General features: G+C 38.0%; 1 long non-coding RNA gene and 1 other non-coding gene across 2 annotated transcripts in view; both read right to left on the minus strand.

Moving 5' to 3' along the window:
• The window catches only part of LOC110304318, a 362,919-nt gene that overhangs the window by 289,134 nt on the left and 54,835 nt on the right, over positions 1–18,950 (minus strand). The window lies entirely within an intron of this gene.
• Positions 445–587, minus strand: LOC115032446. Its single transcript, XR_003838123.1, has one exon. It is a non-coding gene; the product is annotated as a small nucleolar RNA SNORA48 (small nucleolar RNA).

Genomic DNA, 18,950 nt, shown 5'->3' on the forward strand with positions numbered 1-18,950 from the left:
CTATGAGAGTGTCTTACAAGATTAAACAGTGTCAGTTCATTGACTAAAGCAATGGTTCTCAACCTTCCTAATGCTGTGACCCTTTAATACAGTTTTCCATGCTGTGGTGACCTCCAACTATACAATTATTTTGTTGTCACTGCATAACTGTAATTTTGCTACTTTTATGAATCATAATGTAATCATTTGATATGCAGGATATTTGATATGAGAACCCCTGTGAAAGAGTCATTTGAGCCCCTAGAGGAGTCAGCGCCCCACCCCTCAGGTTCAGAAGCACTGGACTAAAGAAAGGTCCAAATCAGCAGGGTAGGAGTGCCAAGGCAAAATCAAATCAAGTATTTAGTAAATATCAGAATGTGTATATGACAGTAGAACTTTCTGGAAGACAAGGGCCATCTTGAATAAATTTTATTTTCATAAAACTGCCTCTATATCATTTTTTTATGTGCCCTAGGCATGAAACAGCTTTGGCCACCAAGCCAGGCATCAAGCTAGGATGAACAAAGGATTGTTATCTGCTCTGCCCTGACTGATATAAAAACACCACCACAAACAAGGTGCCTCTTTGCCCATTGCCAGCTCTATATCATTTTAATCTCCTTAAACTTATTGAAAATTATTTTGTGTTTTATCTTGAAGAAAGAACAAAAATATGCAGTAAACTTGGGGGGGGGCTTTACAGTATCCTATAATTATAATTTACATCAAAACATGTCATAATGTTATTTAATCTCCTGTGTTTACAAGTCCTCCCTCTTCTCCTTCTTTCTTTCCACCTCTCTTCCTTTTTCCCTCCCTTTCTTCCTTTCCCCCGTTACCCCATTTACTTCTTTTTTTCTGTTCTTCCCTTTGTGTACAGTAGCCCTAATAGTTACTGAAAGTTGAATATCTCCTAATGCAATGGCAAAATGGTCAGTTTCTCACTTTAACACATACACACAGACAGACAGAAACAGAGCACAGACACACAGATATATACACGTTGTGTTTAGGTCGATACAAAGTTTTGGGTCTTCATGAAGTCTGTCATTATGAAACAGTCTTCTTTATTTCTGGCTTCATGTGAAGATGTAATCATTGATACTATTATATTTTATACAGTCTTGTTCTTCTTTCTGTGTATATTTCTTTCCAACCATTCAAACTGACTGTGTCTTTGTATTTGTATTTGAAGAGTATCTCATGTTGAAGCTTAGAGTTGACTCTTAGATTTTATTTATCCTAAGAATCTAAGCATCTTACTTCTTGTATAATCTTGTGACATGATTAAGATAACCTTAGTGTATTATTTTTAGATTTTCTAAGTAATCATTTCTGGTTTTATTCTCCTTTTCTTGGCTTATTATATATTATCTGTGTGTAGTTATTAAAAAATGTCTGCTTGCTATATCTGGACAATACATTTAAAGCATTGAAAATACTATATTTAATTATTATAATCAAAGCATCAAAATATTATTGACAATTACATTTTCTATTAGGTTCTTTTGGGAAATTGAAACATTTCCAAAAATCTATATAGTTTTTAAAAAGTGGAAAACTTATGGGGAGCCAGGAGAGAAATCAGAAACAACAAAAGAGCTGACACAGGGGCCAAAATGATAAATGAGCAGATACATTTGGCCTGAAGATGAGAAAGCTCAAAGATAACATTTGTCTTTAAATCAATGGAAAATTTCATATGGTGACCAGATGTTTTCCTCTTTACCCAGAAGAAAAGTAAGTACCATTAACCATAACAAGGTGGACTTAACAATCTCGGGGTGGGGGTGGGGGCGCAGGAGAACTACATGAACCCTTTAAGTGTGCTATGAAGGTAAAGTTCCTGAAAAATAGTAATATTCACTATGGTGCCTTTAAGAATAGTTCTTCTTTATTCCTGATGTCTGTCATGCCTCATTTTTCTTGAAGAATGCCTGCAATCATTTAGCCTTTGGTGATATTTATCAGGCATTCATTGCCTACACAGAGAGGAACAGATGAAATGAGATTGGTTAAACTCTTAAGTTTTACAGTCAACTGCCAATGTTATTTTCCTCTTGATATGACTAAGACAAAAAGTACAAAATAAAATCACACGTTTATTCAGGCATAGGGTTTAATACAGATTTTGTAATTAACAATAACATGTCCTGTCAAATTAATACACTATGTTTAATGTAACCATGTCCCAGGGCTGGGGAGATGGCTTTGTCAGTGAAGTGCTTTCTGCTCAAGCATGAAGAAAAGCCAAGCATGACGGTATGTGCCTGTCATTCCAGGGATGCGGAAGGGGCAACAAGAGCTCACTGGCTGGTCATACTAACCTAAAAATGGTGACCCCCAGGTCCCAATGAGAGACCTTGCCTAACAAATAGGATGGATGACTCCTAAGAAATAATATTGGAGGCTGTCCTACAACTTTCACATTCGTGTGCATAGACAGACAGACAGACACATCATATGCACAAACATACAATCCATCCAAACATCTATGCATACTAATTAGTATAATTAATATATTTTTAATATTATTAATAGATGAACAAAGTTGACTGTGCTTTTCTGAGTGCACCCAGTGTTCATGTGAACATTTTTTTCCAGCCAGTGAATCTTTCCATATTCTGTCATTGATATTATTACCTTCTTAGAAGACTTCCTCTTCCATCTGGATGTCCATTATTTAACTAAACAAGGCAACTTGTGGAGAGATATGCATGGAGATGATACTTGTAAGCCTTTAGTTTTAGAAGTCATTATATGACAGCCTATGGATATTACAGAGTCCTCTAAAAGGAGCTGCCATCACTTACCTCTGCCTACTCATGTTAAATGGTGGAATTTAGTTCCTGTCATTTTTAATCTAGGCTGGTTTTAGTACTGTGTGGAGCAATAATATTTTGGCAGTGACCTTCTCAGACCTTTGATGTTGGCTCATAAGAAAACTTACACTTTCTACCTGAGTCTCACTTTTGGAATTTTCTCATAGACACATTTACAATGCTACAAAAGGCTCAAACCATATCAAAAAGCCACATTTGGTAACAACTGAGGACCTTTGAAGTGGTCCACCTTGAACATTCTGTCACTGACTGAATCTCAAACTGCTGTAAAACCACTCTACTCAGCCTCTATCTTTAAACAATCCAGCCATGCCTGTATTTACTGAAAATCCTGCTAAGCTGACTCAGAATGCCCTCATGCTTGGTACATGCTCAATTTTTAAATGATATATAATAAATTTCCTCATGTATATCTGATCAGTCTGCCTTCCTTCAACAAGAATCCTGTTCGGTCATTGTAGCAAGACCCCCCTCTGCACCAGCTACTGTTCCCACGGCTATGGTAGAATATCTGACAGAAATAATTTAAAGGAGTAAGAATTTATTTCAGCTTATGGTTTAGGAGAATACAGTTCATTATGGCAAGAAACGTACAGCATGAGAAACCATCTTTCAGGCAGTGGGAGCTGGTGTCATGGCTTTCTCCCATTTCCAAGATTCAAGAATCAGAAAGCTCAAGAGGATTGTAGTTTGCCTAGATCCCTCATATCCCAGTCCAAAAATGTCCACAGCCCACCAGTTGGTACCTCTGAGGACCAAAGGTTTAAACACATGAATTTGTAGGGAATACTTCACATTTAAACCATAACATACCGCCTTTCCATGAAGCAGTCTTTTTATTGTTTCCCATTCAATATGCCCATCAGCTACAAATATTCATACATATACATATATATGTATATCTATATGTATGTATATCTATCTATCTATCTATCTATCTATCTATCTATCTATCTATATACCCTTTTTGTATCACTTTAACTATAGATTCAAGGCTGGACTCTGTTTAGCTCTGACGTTGGTTATCACTGGACTATCTTGAACCTGTAGGTTCCCTAATAAAGACACAGAAACTTCTTATTTATTGTAGCTTAGACCCTAGATGGGTACCTTCTACCTAGCTCGCCTAACTTAAATTAACCCAACTACTCTAGTCTGTGTCTACCATGTGACCCAGTCCCTCTCATTCAGTACAGGCACCTGTTCCTTACACCGCAGTGTCATGCTGGTGAATCTCCTTGCTTCACAAATCTTCCCCAAAGACCCCCTCCCTGCCTGGAAGTCCTGCCTTTCCTCTCCTGCTTCAGCTCTTGTTCATCAGATCTTTATTCAACCAAGCAGAAGGTGATGCCCTGTATGTTTAACAGTACTAAAGTCTCGACAGTACTCAATTCTCTGTAGGTACAGAAATCACCATTTGAATACTACAAAGACAACCTTTACACGGTACATCAAAAGATTACCCCAGCAGTTGTTTTGTTGTTGTTTTGTTTTGTTTTGTTTTAAACAGCAGCACCCAGCCCTGCTAATCACTCTGATGACTGTATCCCAGGGTGATTGCAATGAAAAACTCTGTGAGCTTCCCAGAGGAGACATTCAACCTTTCAAACTGTGGCAAACCGTAATTGAATTGTTGTTTAGAAACACTAAATTCTGTAGTGGTTTATTTTGCAAGAGGAACGTGGACTATTTGAGAACATTCTGAAACTTTTTTTTTTTTAGTAAAAATGTACTTTAGTAGATGTATACAAGCATGTACCTCCTTATTACCTGCACCAAAAAAAAGCATATGTATATGCTTTTCTAGTTAGAAAGTAGATCTCGGGCTACAGAGATGACTCTGTAAGCATTTAATCATGCTTACTACTCCTGCCAAGGACCTGAATTTGGTTCTCAGCACCCCCATTAGGCAGTGAGTGAATACTCAACACTCCTGCTCCAAGGAGTGTTGCCTTCTATCGGCACCTGCAATATACATATGCATACCCACACAGAGACACTCACAACACATAATCAAATTGAAAATAAGTCTTTTAAAAACAAAGTAAGTAATAAGTAATATTGGATGGCACTTTTAGCTGTATTGGCATGAATAGAATCACTATCATTTATCTTTATTTTATAACAAAAAACTGAAAAAAATACTATCAATAACTGATGCTCTTGTTTTTAAGATAAAGTCTCACCATGTAGCACAGGCTAGACCTGAAGCAACAGTCTTCCCAACTCAGCTTCATGAGAGCTGAGATTGCCCTTCTATACCACAATCCCCACCAGGCACTTTCTTGCGTCTTCTTTTCCATTGTTAGTCTCATGAACATGTTCATAGCATTCTTTAACTTGGTACTCCTTATGAATGGGGGATGCTGGGGTCTTTACTTCCCTTACTGAAGACAACACAGAGAACTGAAGTCCTGGGATAATTGATTCAATTTTTCCTGGTTGAGATTTAAATCATTGTGTCCTCATTCTCAAGTTTAGGCTTTTTTCCAGGAATCTCAGCCCAGACTCAGTTTAATAAACCAACACCAAATCTGGAAACATCACTCTTGGTTTCTGAGTTCTGAGGCCATAACTGCTTTGAGGAATGTCTTGCTTTTGAGAAACACACATTGGGAGAGATTGATGTTTTTACAAAGAATCCCAGAACAAAGAATTCAGATCAAATTTCACCCAGAACAGCATAACTTTGGTGTTTTTTCAAGATTAAAATTTGAATTTTATTCTAATGAAAACGAAATGTGAATTTATAAAAGGGAATGTGAGACGAAGAGAGGAAAGTGCCTGGAACAAGTTCTCAGAATAGACTGGCAGTAGAGAAGCTTCTAGAATCCCCATCTCCTGTTTCCTATTACAGATGCCTCCCACCTCTCAATAGGTCTGAGACAAAGAATTATAACTTGGCAAATACAAGTGAGTTTTCCAAGGAACCTCAGTTAAAATCCGCACATGTAAAAAAATCAACACTGTCTCCTTACTGAAGAGTTGAAGGACCATTGCTCGGTATAGTGTCTGGCATAGCTTTACCTCTGCTCACTGGACAGACTCAGAAACATTGTTTGACAACCAACTTGTCACATTTATTTTTCATGGTAGGCCATCTCTTCACACGGAAGATGATCTACCATTTCTGCCACCCACCAGGATGCTTTTGTCAATAGGAATGCTTTCTGCTTAGCATGGCTCAATGTGACATCCACAAGTGTTTGTCCGGTGCTTGTGATATGGCAAATGTAGCTGAGAAAATGGATTTTAAATTTTACTTCGTTCTAGTTAGTTTGAGTAGCCTATGTCAGTAGCCTATGTGATTAGTGGATGCCCAGTCTAGCTCACAAGAGAAACTTCTCTAATTTTGTAAACTGAGGGAAGATGAGGAACCAAAGGTTTTCTTTTCTTTGTCTGTTGCTGTGAGTCAGGATCTTGATTCAGCATATACCATTGGCTTTGAGTCTCAAGTAAGGATTAATCCAATAAACTAGATGAAAACTAAATGACAAAATCCAGACTGGTTTGTTGTCCCTTTTTGTCCCACTCTAAATGGATGAGAGTAGGGACTTTAGGTCAAATACCAAAATCACAGTTAAAGTTAAGGTAAATGACAAACCCCCACAGCTACAGAAACTCCCAATGTTTGGAAAGCTTGGAGAACCCTGGACTCTTAAATCTAGCCAGGATTAGCACCTGCTTGGCGTGTCTTAGAGTCTAGGTTTGATTCCCACCCTCCAAACAAACAACAAAGAACCAGGAAGTAAGGGGTTTCTAGTGCTTTATATCCTAGCTTGTGGGCATTGTCCTCCCCTTCTCTTTGAGATGACTTGCTCTACCATCTTCCTACTCTATAGATGGTAATTCTATCTGTTTGGGGGGATTTCTGGAATCATAACCAAGCACCTTTCATGGTCTACTTTTGCTTCTGGAATGAGCAGAGATCCACTGTGGATCTATAATTGTCTGATTCCACCAGAACAGAAATGATCTAATCAGTTTCTCTCTGTGTACACAATTCTGTTTATGCTTCTTCCTTCTTCCTTGAATTGTAGATTTTTCGAAGCCTGCCCCGACCCACTCACAGCATCTCTGCTCCTTAGTGACAACGGAACCCTGATTTTAGTCTCATAACCATGTGGTTCATCTGATGTTCTTGTCAACATCTGAATACCCCAGGAATTGGTAGGTACTTCTGGTGACTAAGTTCTCCACCTCCAGCTCAATTTTACATGTTTCTTCTTTCTCTTAACTCTTGTTAGCATAATTCTTCATTATAGTGGGAAGCTCTGTATGCCTTCACAGTGATACTTGCTAGCTTCTTTTTAAAAAATTAATTAGTTGTTCTCAAGAGGAGGAACAGTGTGAATTATCTACTCTATTTTTTATTGGATATTTTTCTTTCTTTACATTTCAAATGTTATTTCCTTTCCTGGTTTCCCCTCCAAAACCCACTTATCCCTCCCCCCTCCTGCTAACCAACCCACCCACTTCCTCTTCCTGGCTCTGGCATTCCCCTAAACTGGGGCATATTACATTCAAAGGACAAGGGCCTCTCTTCCCATTGATGACTGACTAGGCCATCCTCTGCTACATATGCAGCTAGAGTCATGAGTCCCAACCATGTGTACTCTTTGGTTGGTGATAAGGCTGCTATGAACATAGTGGAGCATGTGTCCCAGGGAGCTCTGGAGATACCGGTTAGTTCATATTGGTGTTCTTCCTATGGGGCTGCAAATTCTGTCAGCTCCTTGGGTACTTTCTCTAGCTCCTTCATTGGGGACCCTGTGCTTTGTCCAATGAATGGCTGTGAACATTCACTTCTGTATTTGTCAGGCACTGGCAGAGCCTCTCAGGAGACAGCTATATCAGGCTCCTATCAGCAAGCTCTTGTTGGTATCCACAATAGTGTCTAGTTTTGGTGGTTGTTTATGGGATAGATCCCCAGGTGGAGCAGTCTCTGGATGGTCATTCCTTCAGTCTCTGCTTCACACTTTGTAACTCCTTCCATGGGTATTTTGTTCCCCCTTCTAAGAAGGACCAAAGAATCCACACTTCGGTCTTCCTTCTTGTTGAGTTTCATGTGTTTTACGAACTGTATGTTGGGTATTCTGAGCTTCTGGGCTAATATCCACTTATCAGTGGGTGCATATCATATGTATTCCTTTGTGATTGGGTTACCTCACTCAGGATATTCTCCAGATCCATATATTTTTCTAAGAATTTCATAAATTCATTCTTTTTAATAGCTGAGTAGTACTCCACTGTGTAAATATACCATATTTTCTGTATCCATTCCTCTGTTGAGAGACATCTGGGTTCTTTCCAGCTTTTGGCGATTATAAATAAGGCTGCTATGAACATAGTGGAGCATGTGTCCTTATTACAAGTTGGAACATCTTCTGGGTATATGCCCAGGAGTGGTATTGCTGGATCTTCCAGTAATACTATGTCCAATTTTCTGAGGAACTGCCAATCTGATTTTCAGAGTGGTTGTACCAGCTTGCAATCCCACCAGCAATAGAGGAGAGTTTCTCTTTCTCCACATCTTCACCAGCATCTGCTGTCATCTGAATTTTTTATCTTAGTCATTCTGATTGGTGAGAGGTGGAATCTCAGGGTTATTTTGATTTGCATTTTCCTGATGACTAAGGATGTTGAACATTTTATTTCGGTGCTTCTCAGCCACTCAGTATTCCTCAGTTGAGAATTCTTTGTTTAGCTCTGTTCCTCATTTTTAATAGGGTTATTTGGTTTTCTGGAGTCTAACTTCTTGAGTTCTTTGTATATATTGGATACTAGCCTTCTATTGGATTTAGGATTGGTAAAGATCTTTTCCCAATCTGTTGGTTGAGGTCCCATTTGTTAATTCTTGATCTTACTGTACAAGCCATTGGTGTTCTGTTCAGGAATTTTTCCCCTGTGTCTATATATGTTTGAGGTTTCCCCCCACGTTCTCTAGTATAAGTTTCAGTGTCTCTGGTTTTATGTGGAGTTCCTTGATCCACATCACCAACAAAATTCCAACTCAATTCTTCACAGAGTTAAAAAGGGCAATTTGCAAATTAATCTGGAATAAAAACAAACAAACAAACAAACCTATGATAGTGAAAACTATTCTCAACAATAAAAAACCTCTGGTAGAATCACCATACCTGACCTCAAGCTGTACTATGGAGCAAGTGTGATAAAAAATGCATGGTACTGGTACAGTGACAAATAGGTAGATCAAAGGAATAGAATTGAAGACTCAGAAATGAACCCTCACACCTATATCACTTGATCTTTGACAAAGGAGCTAAAACCATCCAGTGGAAAAAAGACAGCATTTTCACCAAATGGTGCTGGCACAACTGGTGATTAGCATGTAGAAGAATGCGAATTGACCCTTTCTTATCTATTCTATCTTAATCAGTGTTCTCTTTCTGCTAAGAGACACCACAACCAAGGCAACTTATGAAAGAAAGCATTTACCTGGGTACTTGTTACAGCTTGTAAGGGCTAGGCCCCTGTCACCATGGCAGGGGCAGGATTGATGTCATCTCATCTGGTCCAATTGGAGCAACAGAAACCTAGTCATCTGTGGAATATGCTACAAGATTTTCCTAAAGGTTGTTTATGACCTGGGATCATGAGGTGCTTGTATTTTCCCTGAAAAAGGAATTGAATATTGTTATTAAATCACATAGAAGCATTGTCTTATGGAAATATATTTGTTAGTTCGTTAAAGTTGAATGATTGAAAACATTGATGTGGTCATCTCAGTTTGGGACCAAACTGCATGCATCTTTGTAAAAACTAGTTTTGGATGTAAAGAGGAGTTTATGGTCTTTCTGACTCTCTGACTTCACCTTCCTATGCAGTCATGCATCACATAAAGTTTCAGACAACCACTTTAATGCCCTTGACTTTTGGTTTCTCCTGGGTTGAGTTTTCCATTCTCTACCGACAGGTCCAATATCCCAGACTCTGGTCCTCAGTATCAGAGGTGGAGCCTAGATGGTGCTTCTAGGTTGTTTTCTAAGATACTTCTGCATTCTGTTATCTTTACAAATATAACATGATAAAACATTTAACCAATATTTTTATTAACCTTTTTATAAAATGTAAAGAAATTCGTATGGTTGATGAAGGATGGTTTTGGAGGCTGGATGGCTGTGGAGATGTCTGTTGTTTTGGGTTTTATTCTTTATGGTTTTCTCTCCTTTTAGTTAAGTTTTGAGTTGAAGGGTATCCAGATGTTTGGTGGGGGAACATCTTCAGAAAATGGGTCCTTATGTTTGCCTCTGGGGAGGGGGTCCTGAGCAGAAGAACCACAACATTTGTATGTATGCTCTGGCTAGTGAACTGCCCTTTCCCCTCCACCTTGCTCTTGGGTTGTTGTGCAAGTGGCACCTTACTTTGGTGATTTCTAGTTAAACTGGTTTTGTTTGAATGATTCATATTTAGGGAAAGAAAAGAAAAACACCCTTAAAGTTTTGTTTCACTTCCTCTTGCAAATAAAAACAACAAATGAAACAGTGGATGCAAAAAACAAACGTTGAATAACTACATCTTAAAAATATCACAACTCCTTCCCTCAAAACATATTTTTATCAACTCAGTTTAGTTTTATTGAGACATATTTGTCTTCTTTGTGCAATACATTTTGGCAATTTAATACATGTATGAAATAATAACCAGAGCAAGATTAGTATTTGCATTTCTTCGTTTTTATGTGTTGTAAATTTTGTAGTTTTCTAGACACTTTGAAATATTTTAGAGGTGATTTTAGCCAATAATTGCTATTTAGTTTTATAGAAGAGTAGGAAATAATGACTCTATTCCATGTTCTGCTAAACTCCCAAATATATCCCTACATTGGGCTGGTTGCTTGTATAATGTATTATTCTTCATAACTCTCCCAAGTATAGTTTCTTATTTTTCCTTCCTTAAATAGGATAGATCTTTACATTCAGGCTCCTACAGACCAGGTCTATGGGCTTATTGATGCTGTACTTATTTGAAGTGTATTGAGTACTGTCAAATGCTTTCAGCATGTCACACTGTGCCCTCAGCCCTGAAATAAATCCTTGCCTGATCTTAATGTAAAAAAAGTCTTAAGAAAATAAACAAAAATAAAGGACATTCTCATGCATTTTTTTTCTGCCCAGTGCCTCCCATGATAACAGCTGAAAATAAAATCCAATATTGAAGCTCATATGAGGCAGATTGAAATACTCTTTATTTGTTTCCATATCTTGTGTTACAATCACAGTTTTAATAACTTTCTGTCTGACTCACCAGGAAGAGCTTTGACATATTTTCAGTCCAAGTTTCTGAAAGTGTACTTTATTTCCTCCTCTTTGGACTTTAATTTTCTTCCTACCTTTGTCAGTAAGGGAAGCTTGTCAGTAATTTTATTAGCTCCACAGACAAAAGGTAGGGAAAAAATCTTATTTCTGATAGTGTGTGGAAGATATGATATGCCCAATAAATAATTCAATGGCTTTTTTTAAAAGATGTAATATATTTTCTGTGACTCCCTGAGTATCAAACTCCTCTTCTTTGAAGCAGTTTAATGAATGCTACAGTGATTTAACTAAGGTCTTTTTTCCTGATTAAAGTCACATGTCATTGTTTTTCCTTATATAACATACCACTGTAAAACTGGAAGACTTACCTCTGGAAGGGTAAGCTCTGTTACAATAATGGCCTCATTAAATATATGTTAAATGAGCAAATTAATAACACTATAGAACTTTAGACTATTAGAGAGTGGACACATTCAGAAGCCACCCCACCCCTCAACTGTGTAAGCAGGGACATTATGATGAATGACCTCCAGGTCATAGTCAAAGGTAGAGATGTGAAAGATACCTAAAGCACATGTGACCTGTGGTTGCTACTCTTTACCTCCTCCTACAAAGCCCAGTACAGTTCTGATGTATTTGAAATCGAGTTATGTTGGGGTCCAGGAATCACCTCAAAAACTACTTGAACGCTGATCTTAGTCAGACAGGGATAGTTTATTGAGCATACACCCCCCAGGACTAGTCAACTAAGGCCATAGTCTAGATTTGAGAACTGAACCATGTCATTAAGTTAAGATCCTATAAAGTGTTTAAGGCCAAAATCCACAAACATCTATGCCAAGTTATTCCACCAATCAAGATTTAGGGATAGGGGGATTTCCTTAGAAACACATCTTTGCTGTACATTTATCCTGCTTCCATTGATTTGTGTACTCTACTGAGGCAGACGACTTGCCTTTTCTAACATTCATATCTTAACTTGTCTACCAGTTTGGAACTTGTCTAACATTAATGTTCCACGCCAAGGTATCTGAAATCCACAGGCAAGCTTCCTCCATCAACATTTTTAGGGTCTTCAGAGGACCCCTGTGATGGTTTCTATATGCTTGGCCCAGGGAGTGGCACTATTAGAAGGTGTAGCCTTGTTGGAGTAGGTGTGTCACTGTGGGTGTGGGCTTTAAGACCCTAATCCTAGCTGCCTGGAAGTCAGTATTCTGCTAGCAGGCTTCAGATGAACTCTCAACTCCTCTTGCCCCATACTTGCCTAGATGCTGCCAAGATCCCACCTTAATGATAATGGACTGAACCTCTGAACCTGTAAGCCAGTCCCAAATATATGTTGTCCTTTATAAGACTTGCATCGGACATGGTGTCTGCTCACATCAGTAAAACCCTAACTAAGGCAAACCCCTTTAGCCCACACTTACCCTTTCATCATTCATCCTTATCATACTTATCATTCAACTGCTTTATTTGGAAAGATAGAAAGGCCTTGTCGCTGATCACTCTGCTTGACCTGGAACAACCTGAGGAACTGTCATGTCTGAGTGCCTAGAACTTGAACTCAGTTGAACGCAAACTAGTCTCACCTCTTGTTAAAGATTGCTTTTTCTTCCTTCCTAATGTAGATGTCTAAGTAAATACCTGCCCTCTTCCCAAACTCTTATTCAGTATTTATTTCTGAAGAATCCAAACTTTAACATTTCCCTTTGTACGCACGTTCTTTTCCTAAACACAATTACAACATTGGAATTACCTTACCATGTCTATTGTCTCTTCAAAATCTTAGATCACCAGTATAATCAGTGTTTTTTACACAGATACCAGGGATTACACTCTTTTGTGTATTTCACATTGCAGTTCAGACCTATCTCCATTACCCACTAATTTTAAAAGCTAATCTTTCAGTTGTGTGGTTGTGTGGCTTTTCTTGGGAGTCTGTCTCTAACCTAGATAGAACAGTTATTGATTAATCCTAGTAGTCAACTTGACACAGCTGGGAAGAGGGTATGTCCATCAGTTTTGCCTGTGGGGGGGGGGGTTTAAGGCATTTTCTTGATTTCTTGATTCATATAACTGTGTGTGGTAATGCCCTGGGTATAAGAAAGATAACAGAGCCAGACAGAGGAAACAAACCAGTAAGCAGTGTTCCTCCACGGTTTCTGCCTCCAGATTCCGGCTTTGAGCTCCTGCCCTACATGTCTTTCCTCAATAATGAACTCAACTTGTAGGAAAAACAAACAAACAAAAACCTTCCCTACTTGGTTATCATGTTTATCATAGCCACATTATAGCAAACTAATACTATAAAACTGCGTACAGTACAACATGCCTGTCATCCCAGAACTTTGGAGGTTGAGAAAGGAAAATCAGGAAATTCAAGGTCATCCTTGGCTAGACAGTTTGGGGCCAGTCTTAGCTTGGAAAGACCCTGTCTTTAGCAGTTCCTGTTTTTGAGAATAGATTAGAACAGAATTAGGCAGACTTAATCACACACCAAAAAAAAAAAAAATGTTGCATATAGAATGAAATCTCAATTTAATGAAAAAGTAAACATTATTTATAATAGACTAATAAAATGCTTTTGTTTCCCCTTAAGTGTATACTTTAAAATGTTTACATTCTAAATTATAATTTTTATTTAGGTTGGTAAGTGCAGTTTTATTTAAAGGGTATAGCTGGAAATGTACAAACAAAAATGAATCATGAAAAATAATTTGTTTACTTTGTTTGTTTTTCTGGCTATCACTATTAAGTAATAGCCCTTTCTGATATCACTTCATACATCCTTGTAAAAAAATCAGTGTTCTGATCATTCATACATCGGTGTAAATTCCTTTGATTTAATCAGATATGCCTGTATACATTTATAGTATAAAACTATAGTCAGTTACAAAAGCAGATGGATAGTATCCTACTAATGGTATGTTATCTAGATTTCAATAAAGCACATGACATGAAGACTTCGTGGTGCATAACAAACAAAAGAAAGATCGGCAAGACCATGATCTAGGGAGAGAAGGTCAGGTTTAAATAGCCAACACTTAATTCTCTCCACATCCTTAACTGTATCAAAAGATTACATTGAGTTCATTTTCCGTTGGCTATCTATTGCTGGGCATGTAGCCTACCCTTAAGATTAATTATTTTCCTACTTCTCTTTTCAGATCTATAGCCCCAAATGGTGTAAATCCCTGTAGGCCCCCAGCATGCTGTCTCAGTCTTTGTGAATTCACATGTTTTGATCATTTTGAAGTAGAGGGGCTTGTTTTTCATGGTGACCTCCATCCCTGAGACATCCCATTTAGGGTTGAGTGTTCCAAGATCTCTCACTATCTACATACTGTCAGTCTGTGTGTCTCTGTATTTGTTCCCATCTGCTGCAGAAGGAAGCTTTTCTCATGATGGCTGAACAAGTCACTGAACTATGAGTATAGCAAAATATCAATAGGAGACATTTTATTGATACTTTATCTATATATTTTGAGCAGAAGTATTTGGCTTCACTATAGGTCTCTGGGCTATCTGGTTTCAGGTTACTAGTCACCCAAGCAGTGTGAGCTCATGGAATGGGCTGTCCAATCAGATATTGTTTGGGTATTCCCACAAGTTTTGTGTCATCACTGCACTAGCATCATTGTAGATCAAAAACTTTGTTGCTGGCTTGGTGTTTCTCCCTTGGTAGTCTGTAGACTACTTTCCTGTACCAAGATACTAGCACATGGGGATACATGTTAGATGTAGGCACTAGTTCTACTTCTTCATGTTCAATGAGTCGTGTAGGTGTTGTCTTCAACAATAGGGCCTTGCTGTCAGTTTATGAAGACTATTCTATACTCTTGGCAACAGTTTGGGTTGTTTAGGGAGGGGCAGTTCCCTTAGGTCCCCTTTGACCAAGAACTTAATAGGATGTAAACAATACTGGAAGCTTCATTTGGTAACAGGAGTTTTGTCCAATTGGGGTCCTACCTCCCTCCTTATTTGCCAATTTCATTTAGATCACCGTCATATATGTATATATTTTAGGAAGTTCTTCCTGTATTAGGTTTCCATACCACCACTTAAATGGACCTTAATTTATCTCTTCTTTTGTTTTTCCCTTGTCCCTCCCTTCCCTCCTCATCCCCAGTTGACTCATCTGTTACAGTCCCTGCCCCCCACCCATTTATCCATAACTATCTATTCTACTTCCCTTTTCTAGGGAGATCTATCTGTCTCCTCCTAGTCCCTTATTCCCTTATTTTATAGCAAACCTCTGTGGTTCTATGGAGTGTAGCTTCATTGACATAACAGCTAATGTACACATATAAGCAAATACATACCATACTTGTCTTTCTGGATCTAGTTATCTCACTCAGAATGATTTTTTAGAGTTCCATTCATGATTTATTTTCTTTCTTTTATTTTCTTTTACTGCCCCCATTTTTGCTGAGTAATAAGTCATTGTCTAAATATGCCATAATTTCTATGTCCATTCATCTATTGAGGGAAATCTAGGTTGTTTCCCATTTTTGGCTACTATGAATAGAGCAACAATGAACATAGGTCAGCAAGTGTCTTTGTGGTATCATGAAGTGTATATGCCCAAGAGTGGAATAGCTGGATTTTTAGGTGGCTTGATTCCTATCTTCCTGAGGAACTCCCACACTAATTTCCATACTGGCTGTACTAGTCTGCACTTTCACTAGCAATGGACAAGAGCTCCTTGTCATTCACATCCTCAACAGCATTAGCTGTCACTTGATCTTATTGATCTTAGGCATTCTGACAAATATAATATGAAATATCAAAGTACTTTTGATATGCATTTCCTGATGATGAAGGATGAAGTGTTTCCTGCCATTTGAATTTCTGCTTTCGGGAATTCTCTGTTTAGATCTGCACCACACTTTTAAGTTGGATTTTCTGTTTTCCAGGGTTTTTTTTTTTTTAGTTATTTATATGTTTTAAATATTAGTCCTCTATCATATGTGTAGTTGGTAAAAATCTTTTTCTACTCTGTTGCCTTTTTGTCTGAATGATGGTGTCCTTTGCCTTGAAGAAGCTTTTTGACTTTATGAGGTCCCATTACTAACTGTTGATCTTAGTGCCTGTGATAATGGTGTTCTGTTCAGAAAGACCTTTCTGTGCCAATGAGTTCAAAACTATTTCCCACCTTCAGCTCTATCAAGTTCTGTGTATATGATTTTATGTTAAAATTTTTGATCTATTTAGATTCTTCTACATACAGCCATCCAGTTTGACCAACACAATTTGTTGAAGGTGCTGTCTTTTTTATTTTTTTCCAGTGTGTTTTCTGGCTTCTTTATTTAAAAAAAAGTCAGATGACTCTAGGTGTGTGGATTTATGTCTGGGTCTCCAATTTGATTTCATTGATCACTATGATCACTCTTTTAGTGCCAATACCATGCTATATTATTATTATTATTATTGCTCTGTAGTACAATTTGAGGTCTATACATAGTTTACAATTGTCAGTTCAAAATCTGTGAAAATTTATATTGGAATTTTGATGGGGATTGCATTGAATCTGTAGATTGCTTTTGGTAGAATACCCAGTTTTATTAATCCTATTGATTCAGGAGAATGGGAGATCCTTCTATTTTCTGATATCTTTTTCAATTTCTTTCTTCACTATCTTAAAGATTTTAATCATACAAGTCTTTCCCTTGGAGTTTTTAATCATGCAAGTCTTTCACTTGCTTGGATAGAGTTATCCCAAGATATTTTATATTATTTGATATATTATATAATTATTATACTATTGTGAAGGGTGTTGTTCCACTGGTTTCTTTCTCAGTCCATTTGTACATAAGAATGCTTCTGAATTTTTGCATTAACTTTGTATCCAGTTAAACATGTTTAAGAGCTGTAGGAGTTTCCTAGTAGAATTTCTAGCATCCCTTATGTATTATCATATCATCTGAAAATAAAGATACTTTGGTTTCTTTTCATATATGTATTCCTTAAGTTGTCCTAATTGATATGGAGATAGTAGACAACCTTGTATTGTTCCTGATTTTCATTGAATTGCTTTGAGTTACTCTCCATTTAATTTGATGTTGGTTATGAGCTTGCTATTTAAAAAAAAAAACTTTATTATGGTGATGTATGTTCCTTGTATCCCCAATGTCTTCAAGACTTTTATCATTTAGGGGTTTTGTCAAATTTCTTTTTCTTTTTTTTCTTTCTCTCTCTTTCTTCCTTTCTTTCTTTCTTCCTTTCTTTCTTTTTCTCTTTCTTTCTTTCTTTCTTTCTTTCTTTCTTTCTTTCTTTCTTTCTTTCTTTCTCTCCTTTTCTTCTTTCTTTCTTTCTGATGATGATCTTGTACAGTAATGTTTATTATTATTATTATTTAGATGGTTTTTATTAGATATTTTCTTTATATACATTTCAAATGTTTTTGCTTTTCCTGGTTTCCTCTCCAAAATCCCCCCTACCCATCCCCCCTCCCACTGCTCATCAACCCACTCCCTCCTGCTTCCTGGCCCTGGCATTCCCCTATAGTGGGACATAGAGCCTTCCCAAGACCAATGGACTCTTCTCCCACTGATGACCAACTAGACCTTCCTCTGCTACATATGCAGCTGGAGCCATGAGTCCTACCATGTATACTCTTTGGTTGGTGTTTTTGTACTTGGGAGCTTTGGGGATACTGGTTAGTTCATATTGTTGTTCCTCTTATGGGGCTGAAAACCCCTTCAGCTCCTTGGGTACTTTCTCTAGTTCCTTCACTGGGGACCATGTGCTCAGTCCAATGGTTGGCTAAGAGCAACCACCTCTGAATTTGTCAGGCACTGGGCAGAGCCTCTCAGGAGACAGCTATATCAGGCTACTGTCACCAAGCACTTGTTTGCATCCACAATAGTGTCTGGGTTTGGTGACTGTATATGGGATGAATCCCCAGGTGAGTCAGTCTCTAAATGATCATTTCTTCAGTCTCAGCTCCACACTTTGTCTCTGTTGTCCCATCCCACAGGACAGTTGAACAGGGTCTGAGGAACCACCTGTGGAGAGGATGGGGGACAAGAAACACAAAGAACGGACAGTAAGTAAAAAAATTCTACTTGAGCTGACAAATTTTATTGTCAGGCATGAATTATATCCACAGAAACAGGATATAGGGAGGGGGATGACACAGAACCGCTTCTGGGGAAATGAACCTGTTCCCAAAAGCAGGATATTGGCTGGGTAAAAAGTTCAGCAGGAGGAACAGAAAAGAGTGGGTTGCTAGGTACCTGTCCAGAAGATCTATAGCTATTCCTTCTTAACAGGGGGGTAGTACTTTTCTACAGAGGCCTCTATTTTTCCCACAGAAATCTCAACTAAGCTAGTACTTTTACACTAAGGCCAAGACTTTGTAAGTAAGCACTTATGGTTGACAAGGTAGTTAACATTCAAACAGGGTCACTCCCAACACTCTGAAACTCCTTCCATGGGTGTTTTGCTTCTCCCTTCGAAGAAGGGCCAAAGTATCCACACTTTTATCTTCCTTCTTCTTGAGTTTCATGTGGTTTGTGAATTGTATCTTGGGTATTCCAAGCTTCTGGACTAATATCCACTTATCAGTGTGTGAGCTATCAACAGGACAAAACTGCAACCAACAGATTGTGGAAAGATCTTTACCAATCCTACATCTGATAGAGGGCTAATATCCAATATATACAAACAACTCAAAAAGTTAGACTCCTGAGAACTAAATAACTCTATTAAAAAATTACACAATGGAGTACTACTCAGCTATTAAAAAGAATGAATTTATGAAATTCCTAGCCAAATGGATGGACCTGGAGGGCATCATCCTGAGTGAGATAACACAATCACAAAGGAACTCACACAATATGTA

Source organism: Mus caroli, chromosome 1 (genome assembly GCF_900094665.2).
Source record: "Mus caroli chromosome 1, CAROLI_EIJ_v1.1, whole genome shotgun sequence".
In the NCBI taxonomy this organism is placed as follows: domain Eukaryota; kingdom Metazoa; phylum Chordata; class Mammalia; order Rodentia; family Muridae; genus Mus; species Mus caroli.